At 45.5% G+C, this 14930-nt stretch overlaps 1 protein-coding gene across 1 annotated transcript in view; it reads right to left on the bottom strand.

The window, feature by feature from the left end:
* The window catches only part of smg6 (SMG6 nonsense mediated mRNA decay factor), a 451841-nt gene that overhangs the window by 74626 nt on the left and 362285 nt on the right, over positions 1-14930 (bottom strand).

The following is a 14930-nucleotide window of genomic DNA, read 5'->3' as shown; positions in this document are numbered from 1 at the left end:
CATGATGCAGAAGGGAGGGCTTCAGATTCTTGGGACATTGGGACCTGTTCTGGGACAGGAGGCACCTATTCCAAAAGGACGGATTTCACCTCAATATGACTGGGACCAATGTCCTCGCAGGGAGGTTGACTAGTGTGCTTTGGGGAGGGGTTAAACTAAATTGACAGGGGGATAGGCACCAGCATACAGAAGCAGAAAAGAGGAATAAGGTGCATAAAGGAGTGAGAGTGTTGGATAGTATTAGAGAAAGAAGCAGTACCATATTAAACAGGAGCAGATGAAGAAGGAAAGATTTAGAATGCATGTATGTAAACGCACAAAGACTGATGAATAAGGATGGGGAGCTACAAGCACAAATAGCCATGTGGGAATATGATGCAGTGGTATTAACGAAAACGTGGCTTAAAAGTGTTGAGGATTGAGGTGCTTAATATTCAAGGACACAAAGTGCTCAGAAAAGATAGGAAGGAAAAAAGGGAGATGGGGTGGCAGTACTGATTAGGAAGACATTGTGGTGTTGGAAAGATAGGATGTCCTTGAGAGGACAAGGACAGAATCCATTTGGTTAGAGTTGAGAAGCAAAAAAGGGATGATCATGCTACTGGGGGTATTCTACAGGCCTCCAAATAGAGAGAGAGACAGAGAGAGAGAGTCAGAAGAGCAAATCTGCAGGGAAATCACAGAGATGTGCAAGAACTATAGAGTGGTGATACTGGGGGACTTTTAGTTTAGAGATACAGCACTGAAACAGGCCCTTCGGCCCACCGAGTCTGTGCCGACCATCAACCACCCATTTATACTAATCCTGCACTAATCCCATATTCCTACAACATCCCCATCTGTCCCCATATTCCTGTACCAACCACCTCTACTAGGGGCAATTTATAATGGCCAATTTACCTATCAACTGCAAGTCTTTGGTGGTGGGAGGAAACCAGAGCACCCGGCGAAAACCCACGCAGACACAGGGAGAACTTGCAAACTCCACAGGCAGTACCCAGAATTGAACCCGGGTCGCTGGAGCTGTGAGGCTGCGGTGCTAACCACTGTGCCAAATATCAATTGGGATAATGTTAGAGTCAAGAGTAAGGAGGGGGAGGAATTTCTGAAATGTGTTCAGGAGAACTTCCTTGACCAATATGTTCTTGGTCCAACTAAGAAGGAGGCATTGCTGGATCTGGTGCTGGGGAATGAAGTGGGCCAAGTGGACCAAGTGTCGGTGGGGGAGCACTTGATTGAGTGATTATATCATAAGGTTTAGACCAGTAATGGAGGAGAGCAAGGAACAATCTCAAGTAGAACTTCTAAATTGGTAGAGGGCTAACTTCAATGGGATGAGGGGGGCTCTCGCCAGGGTAAAATGGAACCAAAGATTGACAGGAAAAACTGCAACAGAGCAATGGGTGATCTTTAAGGAGTTGTTGTTTCAGGTACAGGCTAGGTACATTCCAACAAGGTCAAAAGGTAACGGAACCAAAGCCAGGACTCCTTGGATAACGAGGGAGATAGAGAATATAGTGAAACAAGAACAGAGGGTGTACGATGCATGGCAGGTGAAGTTTTCAAATGAGAACCAGGCCAAATACAGTAAGTTGAGAGAGGAAATAAAGAGGAAAATAAAACCGGCAAAGAGAGAATATGAGAATAGAATGGCAGTTAACATGAAAGGGGACCCAAAAATCATCTACCGGCATGTAAATAGTAAGCGGATAGTAAACGGATGCGTGAGTCCTATTAGGGAAAAAGAGAGTGATATATGCTTAAACGCACAGGGCAAGACTAGAATACTTAATGAGTACTTTGTATCAGTTTTCACTAAGGAAGTGGAATCTGACAAAATATTAGCAGATGTGCAGAGAGCAGAGGCAATGAATAGGATAAAAATTGAGAGAGGGGAGGTAAAAAGACTGGCTATACTTAGAGTGGATAAGTCACCTGGTCCGGATGGCCTGCATCCCAGGTAGCTAAAGAAAGTTGGAGTGGAGATAGTGGAAGGGCTTGCCATAATCCTCCAATCTTTCCTAGATACCAGGGAGGAACCAGAGGATTGGAGAATGGCAAATGTGACAACCATATTCAAGAAAAGGTGTAAGGACATTCCTATTAAGTATAGGCCAGTCAGTTTTACATCTGTGGTAGGTAAAGTTTTAGAAACAATAATCGGGGGAAAAAAAGATCAACGGAAACCTGGAGAGCCAGCACGGATTTGTAAAATGCAGATCGTGCTTGACAAATCTAACTTTTTTTGATGAAGTAACAGAGAAGGTTGATGAATGGAATGCAATGGATCTTGTCTATATGGATTTTAAGAAAATGTTTGACAATGTACCATCGAAAAGGCTGGTTAACAAAATTGAGGCTCATGGAATTGGAGGGTCAGTGTCAGCTTGGGTAAAAAATTGGCTTAAGGACAGAAAAAGTGAGTCGCGGTAGATGGTTATTTTTCAGACCGGAGGATGGTAGACAGTGGTGTTTCTCCAAGGATCAGTGCTAGGACCACTGCTTTTTTTGCTATATATAAATGACTTGAATATTGAAATACAGAGTAAAATTTCAAAATGTGATGAGAATACCAAACTTGGGGGAGTGGCAGACAGCGAGTATGATACCAATCAACTGCAACAGGACAGAGATAAGCTATCAGAATAGACTGAGAAGTGGCAGGTGGAATTTAAGTGATGGAAGTGTAAGGTGATGCATTTTGGCAGAAGGGAATAGGGAAAGGCAATATAGACTAAGTGGCAAAATTCTAAAGAGTGTGCAGGGACAGAGGAACCTGGGGTCAGGAAGGTGGCAGGACATATTGAGAGAGTAATTAGCAGAGCATACAGGATCTTGGACTTCATAAATAGAGGTATTCAGTACAAAAGCAGGGAAGTTATGCTGAATATTGATAAAGCACTGGTTAGATCCCGAATAGTTCACTTCTGGTCACCACACTTTAGGAAGGATGAGGGTCCTTGAGAGGGTGCAGAGGAGATTTACTAGAATGGTTCCAGGGATGGGAAATTTTAGTTACAAGGTTAGGTTGGAGAATCTGGGATTGTTCTCCTTGGAGCAAAGGAGATTGAGGGGAGATTTGATGGAGATGTACAAAGATTATGACAGGTTTAGGTAGGGTAGTTAAAGAAAAGCTGTTCCCACTAGCTGATGGTAGAAGGGTTACGGGACACAGATTTAAGGTTTTAGTCGAGAAATACAGGATGGAGGCGAGAAAGAACTTTTTAAAGCAGTGAGTGGTAATGACCAGGAACTCTCTGCCCACGAAGGTGGTGGAAGCGGAGATGATGAATGATTTCAAAAGAAATTGGATCGGCACTTGAGGGAAAAAAACTTGCAGGGCCATAGGGATAGAGTGGGGGAATGGGACTGATTTGATGGCTTTACAGAAAGCCAACAAAGACCTCAATAGGCCAAATGGCCTCCTTCTGTGCCAAAATGACTCTAATTAATCCGTAAAATTGTTAATGGCACACCACCCCTGCAATTAATTCTGGATACAGACAGCAAACACCCGAGTCTTCTCTGAATCCTGGATCCAGAGTCAGGATACCACTGTGCTTTCTCAATCCTGGATCCAGAGTCGGGATACCACAGTGCTCTCTCAATCCTGGATCCAGAGTCGGGATACCAGAGTGCTCTCTCAATCCTGGATCCAGAGTTGGGATACCACAGTGCTCTCTCAATCCTGGATCCAGAGTCGGGATACCAGAGTGCTCTCTCAATCCTGGATCCAGAGTCAGGATACCAGAGTGCTCTCTCAATCCTGGATCCAGAGTCAGGATACCACAGTGCTCTCTCAATCCTGGATCCAGAGTCAGGATACCACAGTGCTCTCTCAATCCTGGATCCAGAGTCAGGATACCAGAGTGCTCTCTCAATCCTGGATCCAGAGTCAGGATACCAGAGTGCTCTCTCAATCCTGGATCCAGAGTCAGGATACCACAGTGCTCTCTCAATCCTGGATCCAGAGTCAGGATACCAGAGTGCTCTCTCAATCCTGGATCCAGAGTCAGGATACCAGAGTGCTCTCTCAATCCTGGATCCAGAGTCGGGATACCACAGTGCTCTCTCAATCCTGGATCCAGAGTCGGGATACCACAGTGCTCTCTCAATCCTGGATCCAGAGTCGGGATACCACAGTGCTCTCTCAATCCTGGATCCAGAGTCGGGATACCACAGTGCTCTCTCAATCCTGGATCCAGAGTCGGGATACCAGAGTGCTCTCTCAATCCTGGATCCAGAGTCGGGATACCAGAGTGCTCTCTCAATCCTGGATCCAGAGTCGGGATACGAGAGTGCTTTCTCAATCCTGGATCCAGAGTCAGGATACCAGAGAGCTCTCTCAATCCTGGATCCAGAGTCAGGATACCACAGTGCTCTCTCAATCCTGGATCCAGAGTCGGAATACCAGACTGCTCTCTCAATCCTGGATCCAGAGTCGGGATACCAGACTGCTCTCTCAATCCTGGATCCAGAGTCGGAATACCAGATTGCTCTCTCAATCCTGGATCCAGAGTCGGAATACCAGACTGCTCTCTCAATCCTGGATCCAGAGTCGGGATACCAGACTGCTCTCAATCCTGGATCCAGAGTCGGAATACCAGACTGCTCTCTCAATCCTGGATGCAGAATCAGGATACCAGATTGCTCTCTCAATCCTGGATCCAGAGTCGGAATACCAGACTGCTCTCTCAATCCTGGATGCAGAGTCGGAATACCAGACTGCTCTCTCAATCCTGGATCCAGAGTCGGGATACCAGAGTGCTCACTCTCTCAATCCTGGATCCAGAACTAGGGAACCTCCATGCTCTCTTAATTCTTAATGTTATAAGTGTTCCTTGCCTGCTCCAATCTGCAACTGGCACAGATTCAAGTTCCTTGCCCTAATTACGTGCACCAGCAGTGCAATAGCCCACTTTCCCTCAATCAGTAGAAAAGCAGCCTGCCATCCCTGCCACGTATTCACTGCACGTGAGCTGTGCTTGTCCTGTATATGGATGCTTCATTATTCTTGTGTATGATACATTTTTGGATTTAGATTATACCAAAAGTTTGGTAATAATCTGTGAACAATGAGCAAATATCCAGAGGCGCAATTGCTGCAGGGATAATCGGTCATTTCTCAGTGCTGTAACTGCCCAGTCAGCTGAATATCTGGAAAAAGTTCTGACTGCTTAAGACTTACATCATTTAACAAAGCAGACATGTGACACAGCACAAAGCAGTGATACAATAATCAGAGGGGCATAATCCTACACTCCATCACAACATCCAACTCATCTTTTTGCCTGGTCTTTCCAACCGAGACCCCACTACATTGTGTGAAGAGCAGCCAGCATTGCCTCTTTCTAACTTGTGTCTGCATGTTCTACTGTAACAGTTTAACCTGAGATACTACAAATTTATCTTCTCTATTTCCCTTTATAAGCATCTACACATGAAGAAAAATCTGGGAGATGCACTTCCTGTCCATAATCCTTACTTCTGGTTGTCACAATTTTTGACAATGTTCCATTATAAATTGTTTTTCCAACATTTCCCCATTATCTTGCTCTATCAACAGTGGTGATGTGGTTGCATGCTCTGTCCATTAGGTGCTCCTGTGTAACGAGTTTCTGAAGTCCATTTTCAACCACATTGCCAACTTATACAGTGAAGAAAATTATATTCAACAGATTTTCTGCAATGCAGGGACAGTTATTACTTAATAGGCTTGAATCACAGAATAATACAGCGCAGAAGAGGCCCTTCGGCCCATCGAGTCTGCACCGATGCATTAAAGACACCTGACCTGTCTACCTAATCCCATTTGCCAGCATTTGGCCCATAGCCTTGAATGTTATGACGTGCCAAGTGCTCATCCAGGTACTTTTTAAAGGATGTGAGGCAACCTGCCTCTACCACACTCCCAGGCAGGGCATTCCAAACCGTCACCACCCTCTGGGTAAAAATGTTCTTCCTCAAATCCCCCTTAAACCTCCCGACCCTCACCTTAAACTTGTGACTCCTCGTAGGGGAACAGCTGCTCCCTATCCACCCTGTCCATGCCCCTCATAATCTTGTACACCTCGATCAGGTCACCCCTCAGTCTTCTCTGCTCCAGCGAAAACAACCCAAGCCTATCCAACCTCTCTTCATAGCTTAAATATTCCATCTCTGGCAACATCCTGGTGAATAGCCTCTGCACCCCCTCCAGTGCAATCACATCCTTCCGATAATGTGGCGACCAGAATTGCACACAGTACTCCAGCTGTGGCCTTACCAAAGTCCTTTACAACTCCAACATGACCTCCCTGCTTTTGTAATCTATGCCTCGATTGATAAAGGCAAGTGTCCCATATGCCTTTTTCACCACCCTATTAACCTGCCTTCAGAGATCTATGGACAAACACTCCAAGGTCCCTTTGTTCCTCGGAACTTCCGAGTGTCAGGCCATTCGTTGAATACCTCCGTGTCACAATACTCCTTCCAAAGTGTATCACCTCACACTTTTCAGCGTTAAATTCCATCTGCCACTTTTCTGCCCATTTGACCAGCCCGTCTATATCTTCCTGTAACCTAAGACACTCCAACTCACTGTTAACCACTCGGCCAATCTTTGTGTCATCCGCAAACTTACAGATTCAACCCCCCACATAGTCATCTATATCGTTTATATAAATGAATTAGAGTACTGGAAAGATTTGGGGTGATAACACAATGGAGGGGAAGAGACTCGAGCTCAGAAAAGAAAATGAAAACATCAAGTTTAGATTTAACTGCTTTATCGATATTCAGCCCCTTCAGGAACTGTACCCCGGCGAGAGTCAGCACCTTCAGGAACTGTACCCCAGTGAGAGTCAGGCACCTTTATGAACTGTACCCCAGTGAGAGTCAGCACCTTCAGGAACTGTACCCCAGTGAGAGTCAGCACCTTCAGGAACTGTCCCCCATTAAGAGTCACCACCTTCAGGAACTGTACCCCAGTGAGAGTCAGCGCTTTCAAGAACTGTCCCCCATTAAGAGTCAACACCTTCAGGAAATGTATCCCAGTGAGAGTCAGAACCTTCAGGAACTGTCCCCCATTAAGAGTCAACACATTCAGGAAATGTACCCCAGTGAGAGTCAGCACTTTCAAGAACTGTCCCCCATTAAGAGTCAACACCTTCAGGAAATGTACCCCAGTGAGAGTCAGCACTTTCAAGAACTGTCCCCCATTAAGAGTCAACACCTTCAGGAACTTTACCCCAGTGAGAATCAGCACCTTCAGGAAATGTACCCCAGTGAGAGGCAGCACCTTCAGGAACTGTACCCCAGTGAGAGGCAGCACCTTCAGGAACTGTATCCCAGTGAGAGACAGCATCTTCAGGAACTGTACCCCAGTGAGAGTCAACACCTCCAGTGAGAGTCAACACCTTTAGGAACTGTACCCCAGTGAGAGTCAGCACCTTCAGGAACAGTACCACAGTGAGAGTCAGCACCTTCAGGAACTGTACTCCAGTGAGAGTCAATCGCTTCAGGAACTGTCCCCCAGTGAGAGTCAGCGCCTTCAGGAACTGACCCCCAGTGAGAGTCAGCACCTTCAGGAACTGCATCCCAGTGAGAGTCAGCACCTTCACGAACTGTACCCCACTGAGAGTCAGGCACCTTCAGGAACTGTTCCCGTGAGACTCAGCACCTTCAGGAACTGTCCCCCAGTGAGAGTCAGCACCTTCAGGAACTGACCCCCAGTGAGAGTCAGCACCTTCAGGGACCATACCCCAGTGAGAGTCAGCAGGGTGCAGAGGGATGAGAGGGTGCAGAGGAGGTTCACCAGGATGTTGCCTGGTATGGAGGGCGCTAGCTATGAAGAGAGGTTGAGTAGATTAGGATTATTTTCATTAGAAAGGAGGTGGTTGAGGGGGGACCTGATTGAGGTGTACAAAATCATGAGAGGTATAGACAGGGTGGATAGCAAGAGGCTTTTTCCCAGAGTGGGGGATTCAATTACTAGAGGACACGAGTTCAAAGTGAAAGGGGAAAAGTTTAGGGGGGATATGCGTGGAAAGTTCTTTACGCAGAGGGTGGTGGGTGCCTGGAACGCGTTGCCAGCGGAGGTGGTAGATGCGGGCACGATGGAGTCTTTTAAGATGTATCTAGACAGATACACGAATGGGCAGGAAGAAAAGAGATACAGAACCTTAGAAAATAGGCGACATGTTTAGAGAGAGGATCTGGATCGGCACAGGCTTGGAGGGCCGAAGGGCCTGTTCCTGTGCTGTAATTATCTTTGTTCTTTGTTCTTGTTCTTCAGGAACTGCATCCGAGTGAGAGTCAGCACATTCAGGAACTGCATTCCACTGAGAGTCAGCACCTTCAGGAACTGTATCCCAGTGACAGTCAGCTCCTTCAGGAACTGTATCCCAGTGAGAGTCAGCTCCTTCAGGAACTGTACCCCAGTGAGAGTCAGCTCCTTCAGGAACTGTACCCCAGTGAGAGTCTGCACCTTCAGGAACTGTATGTCAGTGACAGTCAGCAGCTTTAGGAACTGTACGCCAGTGAGAGTCAGCACCTTCTGACATATAAATAGTAAAAGGGTGGTAAAAGGAGGAGTGGGGCCAGTTGGGTACTGTAAAGGGGATTTAGACATGGAGGCATAGGGCATAGCTGAGGTATTAAATTAATACTTTGCATCTGTCTTTACCAGGGAAGAAGATGCCACCCAGGCAATGGTGAAAGAGGAGGCAATTCAAACACTCGAAGGGTTTCAAATTGATAAGAGGACGTATTAGATAGGCTGTCTGTGCTTAAAGTGGATAATTAATAGTCACATGGACAAATGCAGGTTAATTAAGGAAAGCCAGCAAATCGTGTTTTACTAACTTGCTGGAGTTTTTTTGAAGAGGTAACATGGAGGACTGATGAGGGCAATGCTGTTGATGTGGTGTACATGCATTTTCAAAAGGCGTTTGATACAGTGCCACACAACAGACTTGTGATCAATGTTAACGCTCATGGAAGAAAAGGGACGGTAGCAACATGGATATGGAATTGGCTGAGTCACAGGTAACAAAGAGTAGTGGTTAATGGATGTTTCTCAGGCTGGAGGAACGTTTGTCGCAGTGTTCCCCAGGGGTCAGTGTTGGGGCCCTTACTTTTCCTGAATGACCTAGACCTTGGTGTACAGGGCACAATTTCAAAGTTTGCAGATGACATGAAACTTGGAAGCATTGTGAACTGTGAGGATAGTGTAGAACTTCAAAAGGACATAGACAAGTTGGTGGAATGGGCAGACAGGTGGCAGATGAAGTTTAATGCAGATAAATGTGAAGTGATTCATTTTGGTAGGAAGAACATGGAGAGACAATATAAAATAAAGGGTACAATTCTAAACGTGATGCAGGAGCAGAGGCACCTATGTGCATAGGTCATTGAAGGTGGCAGGACACGTTGAGAGAGCAGTTAATAAAGCATACAGTATTCTGGGCTTTGTTAATAGGGGCATAGCGTACAAGAGCAAGGAACTTATGTTGAACTTGTATAAGACACTAGTTCAGACTCAGCTGGAGTACTGCATCCAGTTCTGGGCATCGCACTTTAGCAAAGTCGTGAGGACATTGGAGAGAGTACAGAAAAGATTCACAAGAATGGTTCCAGGGATGAGGAATTTCAGTTATGAAGATAGATTGGATAAGTTAGGACTGTTTTCCTTGGAGAAGAGAAGGCCGAGAGGTGATTTGATAGAGGTATTCAAAATCATGAAGGGTCTGGACAGAGTAGATAGAGAGAAACTGTTCCCAGTCGTGAAAGGATCGAGAACGAGAGGGCACAGATTTAAAGTATTTGGTAAGAGAAGCAAAAGTGACATGAGGGAAAACTTTTTCACGCAGCGAGTGGTTAAGGTCTGGAATGCATTGCCTGAGAGTGTGTGGGAGGCAAGTTCAACTGAAGCTTTCAAAAGGGAATGAGACTTTTACATGAGAAGGAAGAATGTGCAGGGTTGTGGGGAGAAGACAGGGGAATGGAACTGAGTGAATTGCTCTTTCAGAGAGCTGGTGCTGACACAATGGGCCGAATGGCCTCCTTCGGCACTGTAACAATTCTGTGATTCCAGTGAGAGAGAGCCCCTTCAGGGACTGTACCCCAGTGAGAGTTAACAGACAGAAAACAGAGAGTAGGAATAAATGGGTGATTTTCAGGTTGGCAGGCTGTGACTAGTGCTTGGGCCCCAGCTATTCACAATCTCTGTCAAGGATTTGATTGTGGAGATTAAATGTAATATTTCCAAGTTTGCAGATGACACAAAACTAGATGGAAGTGAGTTGTGAGGAGGATGCAAAGATGCTTCAAGGGGATTTGGAGAAGCTAAATGAGTGGGGAAAAATTTGGCAGATGGAAGACAATGTGGAGAAATGTGAGGTTATCCACTTTGGGAGGAAAAACAGAAATATAGAGTATTTCTTAAATGGTAAATGTAAAAGTAAAGTGTGGCGAGTCGAAGAGACTTAGTAGTTGGCAGGAAAAAAGACAGAGGCGCAAGGGGAGAGCCAACTGTGTAACAGCCCCGACCATCAAATTTTTCTGTAGCACCTGTGGAAGAGTCTGTCACTCTAGAATTGGCCTTTATAGCCACTCCAAGCGCTGCTTCACAAACCACTGACCACCTCCAGGCGCTTATCATTGTCTCTCGAGATAAGGAGGCCAAAGAAAAAATGTAAATGCATTGGAAGGAGGTCAGAGAAGATTTACTAGACTAATACCTGAAAAGGGCGGGTTATCTTATGAGGAAAGGTTGGACAGGCTAGGCTTGTATCCGCTGGACTTTAGAAGAGTAAGATCGAAACATATAAGATTATAAGGGGTATTGACAGGGTGGATATGGACAGGACGTTTCCTCTTGTGGGAGAATCTGGAACTAGGGGTCACTGTTTAAAAATAAGGGGTCACCCATTTAAGACAGAGATAAGGAGAAATTTTTTCTCTCAGTCATGAGTCTTTGGAATTCTCTTCCTCAAAAGGCAGTGCAGGCAGAGTCTTTGAATATTTTTTAAGGCAGAGGTTGAGAGATTCTTGACAAGCAAGGGGGTGAAAGGTTATTGGGGGTAGATGGGAAATGTGGAGTTGAGGTTAGAATCAGATTAGCCACGAACTTGTTGAACGGTGGAGCAGGTTCGAGGGGCCGAGTGGCCTACTCCTGCTCCCAATTCGTATTTTCATATGAGGGGGGCTGGGAAGTGTTGAATTTCAAAGGGACTTGGGTGTCCTTGCTAATGACTCACTGAAAGCTAACAGGCAGGTACAGCAAGCAATTAAGAAGGCAAATGGTATGTTGGCCTTCATTACAAGAGGATTTGAGTAAAGGAGATTGCAATTATATAGAGCCTTGGAGAGACCACACCTGGAGTATTATGTGCAGTTTTGGTCTCCTTACTGAAGGAAAGACATGCTTGCCACAGAGGGAGTGCTACGAAGATTCACCAAACTAATTCCTCGGATGGAGGGATTGTCCAATGAGGAAATATTAAATAGACTCGGCCTTTATCCTCTGGAGTTTAGAAGAATGAGAGGTGATCTCATTCAAACATGCAAAATTCTTACAGGGCTGATCAGGAAGGATGGGGAGTCCAGAACCAGGGGACACAGTCTCAGAATAAGGGGCAGGCAATTTAGGACTGAGATGAGGAAAAATATCTTCACTCAGAAGGTGGTGAATCTTTGGAGTTCTATGCCCCAGAGGGCTGTGGCGGCTCAGTCGTTGAATATGTTCAAGACTGAGATCGATAAATTTCTACATATTAAAAACATCACGGGTTACGGAGATAGTGCAGGAAAATGGCATTGAAGTAAAAGATCAGCTAAGATCTCATTGAATGGCGGAGCATGCTCGAAGCACTGAATGGCCTGCTCCTATTTCTTATGTTCTTGTGAAAGTCCAACACCTTCAGCAACTGTACCCCAGTGAGAGTCAACACCTTCTGGAACTGTACCCCAGTGAGAGTCAGCACCTTCAGGGACTGGACCCCAGTGAGAGTCAGCACCATCAGGGACTGTATCCCAGTGGGACTCAGCACCTTCAGGAACTGTCCCCCAGTGAGATGCAGCACCTTCAGGAACTGTCCCCCAGTGAGACTCAGCACCTTCAGGAACTGTCCCCCAGTGAGAGTCAGCACCTTCAGGGACTGGATCCCAGTGAGAGTCAGCACCATCAGGGACTGGATCCCAGTGAGACTCAGCACCTTCAGGAACTGTCCCCCAGTGAGAGTCAGCACCTTCAGGGACTGGACCCCAGTGAGACTCAGCACCTTCAGGAACTGTCCCCCAGTGAGAGTCAGCACCTTCAGGGACTGGACCCCAGTGAGAGTCAGCACCATCAGGGACTGTATCCCAGTGAGACTCAGCACCTTCAGGAATTGTACCGTAGTGAGAGTCAGCACCTTCAGAAAAAGAAGAAATTAAACTCTTATTAAATAAATAATTTAACCTTTGGCTGTCAGCAAGCTGGGGCACGGGTTCTGCCCAAGTATCTTAACAATAAGCCATCTGTAACATCAGAATATTGTCTCCAAGTACAATCAGTGTCTTGAGCTTAGAGTCATGATCGTAACCTTGTGACTGCATGTAACGATTAATGTCAGATTAGTGATATTTCTCTAATCTAATTTTTGTCATCATTATGTGGCAAAAGACTGGGATTGGGAGCTTTCTTTCAGTTTATTTCTTTGTAACTTGGTACTCAGAATCATGGCGAAGCTTCATCAGGAATACATGGCTCTTTAAAAGGGACGTGTCCTCTGAAAGCCGCTTGGTTCTTCATGTGGAAAGGATTTTTCTTTATTCCTTCATAGGATGTGGGTGTCACTGGCAAGGTCAGAATTTATTACCCATCCTGTCCTGTACCCTATATACTTTGTGGTGTCCCTTGGCCCACCATTGTTTCAAGGTTTTGTGTTTTGAATTGTTGGTCAGTCTTGGTCATACCTATGCCCTTTTGCTTGTATTCAAAACATGAATGAATCGAATTCCTTGTCAATACTTCACCCGAATTGCTGCATCATGGCCCTTCCAAAGGAACTGCCTATTTGAAGACAATATGGCGTAATAGAATAAGTGGCCAAGTGTCACTAATAATAACCTACTTACAAGAACAGGATTAAGCCATTCAACTCGCTGAGCCTGCTTCACCATTTTGTTAGCTATGGCAGTTCTATCTTTCTGTCAGGTGTCAGCCTTGACTCAGTGGGTAGCACTTTTGTCTGAGACAGCAGATTGAGTTCAAGCTCTTCTCCAGAGACTCGAGCCCATAATCTCATTCTGCACTCCCAGAGCCAGTACCTTAAAAAACAAGGTCCCATCTACCCTCTCAGGTAGATAGAAAAGATTCCAAGGCACTTTCAAAGAAGAGCAGGGAAAGTCTTCTGTGTCATTGTCAATATTTAACCCTCAACCCACACCATCATATGCTGCTTAATGGTACATTTTAGCTAATCGTTGTTTTTGGGATCTTCCTGTTTGCAAATTGACTGCCACAATTCCTTACACAGACTGTGAATTACTTTGGAATGTCCTGAGGTCATGAAAGGACCTGCCTTTTAATCCTACTTGCCTGCCCTTTCTCCACTTCCCTCGAAACCCCCACTACCCAATGTGTGTCAACCTCAATTAATTAGGCATCGATGGGACCGAGACAGTGTGATCCAAATTCTCACAAACCTTTATTGAAGAATTTGTGGTGGATTTACTTCAAAATTTAAAGATTATGTGCCCTAGTTATAAGTTCACATCAAAGTTCCCCAGCAACAGTTACTCCAGTTTTACACCCTTTGATGTCTGTGCTAATCGTTCAAATGAATAATCAGGTTCACTTATAACAAGTATTTTAAAATTTTACATAATGGCAAGATCAGATACTTGGAGTAGTTAATTCGCTCTCTAAAAATGCTGCGAAACCTGCTGAGTATTTCCAGCATTTCCTGCTTTTATTTCAGATTTTTAGCATCTGTAGTATTTTTCTCTTGCAGCTATTTTATATTGGAACCAGGTCAAGGTGAAATGACCCAGGTTAACTGGTTTAAAATATTACCATCAGAAGTCCACGTCCCTCCCTATCTCTGTAACCATCTCCAGCCCTACAGCCCTCCAGGAACTCTATAGTCCTCCAATTCTGGTCTCTTGCGCACCCCAATATTAATTGCTCTACCACCACCGATTGCACCTTCAGCTGCCTGGACCTCAGCTCTGGAATTCCCTCCCTAAGCCTCTTCGCCTTGCTCCTCCGTTAAGATGCTCCTTAAAACAAACTTCACTGAGCTGATTTCAATCATCATTCTTAATAACTTTGACGTGGCTCAATGTCAAATTTTCATAGTCATACTCAGAGAGAGATACAGCACTGAAACAGGCCCTTCGGCCCACCGAGTCTGTGCCGACCATCAACCACCCATTTATACTAATCCAACATTAATCCCATATTTCCTATCACATCCCCACCTTCCCTCAATTCTCCTACCTACACTAGGGGCAATTTACAATGGCCAATTTACCTATAAAACTGCAGGAAACCGGAGCACCCGGCGGAAACCCACGCGGTCACAGGGAGAACTTGCAAACTCCGCACAGGCAGTACCCAGAACTAAACCCAGGTCGCTGGAGCTGTGAGGCTGTGGTGCTAACCACTGCGCCACTGTGCCGTTTTATTTGATAATACTTCTGTGAAGCACCTTGGAACATTTTACGGGGTTCAAACCTGGGGAATGATCATTTGTGTAAAGTACCAGCAAGCTGTCAGCACCTTCAAGATCTGTACCCCAGTGACAGTCAGCACCTTCAGGAACTGTACCCCAGTAAGAGTCAGCACCTTCAGGAACTGTACCCCAGTGAGAGTCAGCACCTTCAGGAACTGTACCCCAGTAAGAGTCAGCACCTCTCAAATGGGCAAATCTTATTTTTAAATAGTCACCCCTGGTTCTAGA

This window comes from Heterodontus francisci, chromosome 30 (genome assembly GCF_036365525.1).
Source record: "Heterodontus francisci isolate sHetFra1 chromosome 30, sHetFra1.hap1, whole genome shotgun sequence".
Classification (NCBI taxonomy): Eukaryota; Metazoa; Chordata; class Chondrichthyes; order Heterodontiformes; family Heterodontidae; genus Heterodontus; species Heterodontus francisci.
Note: the sequence above shows the minus strand (reverse complement) of the source record. Positions and strands in the feature narration are given on the sequence as shown.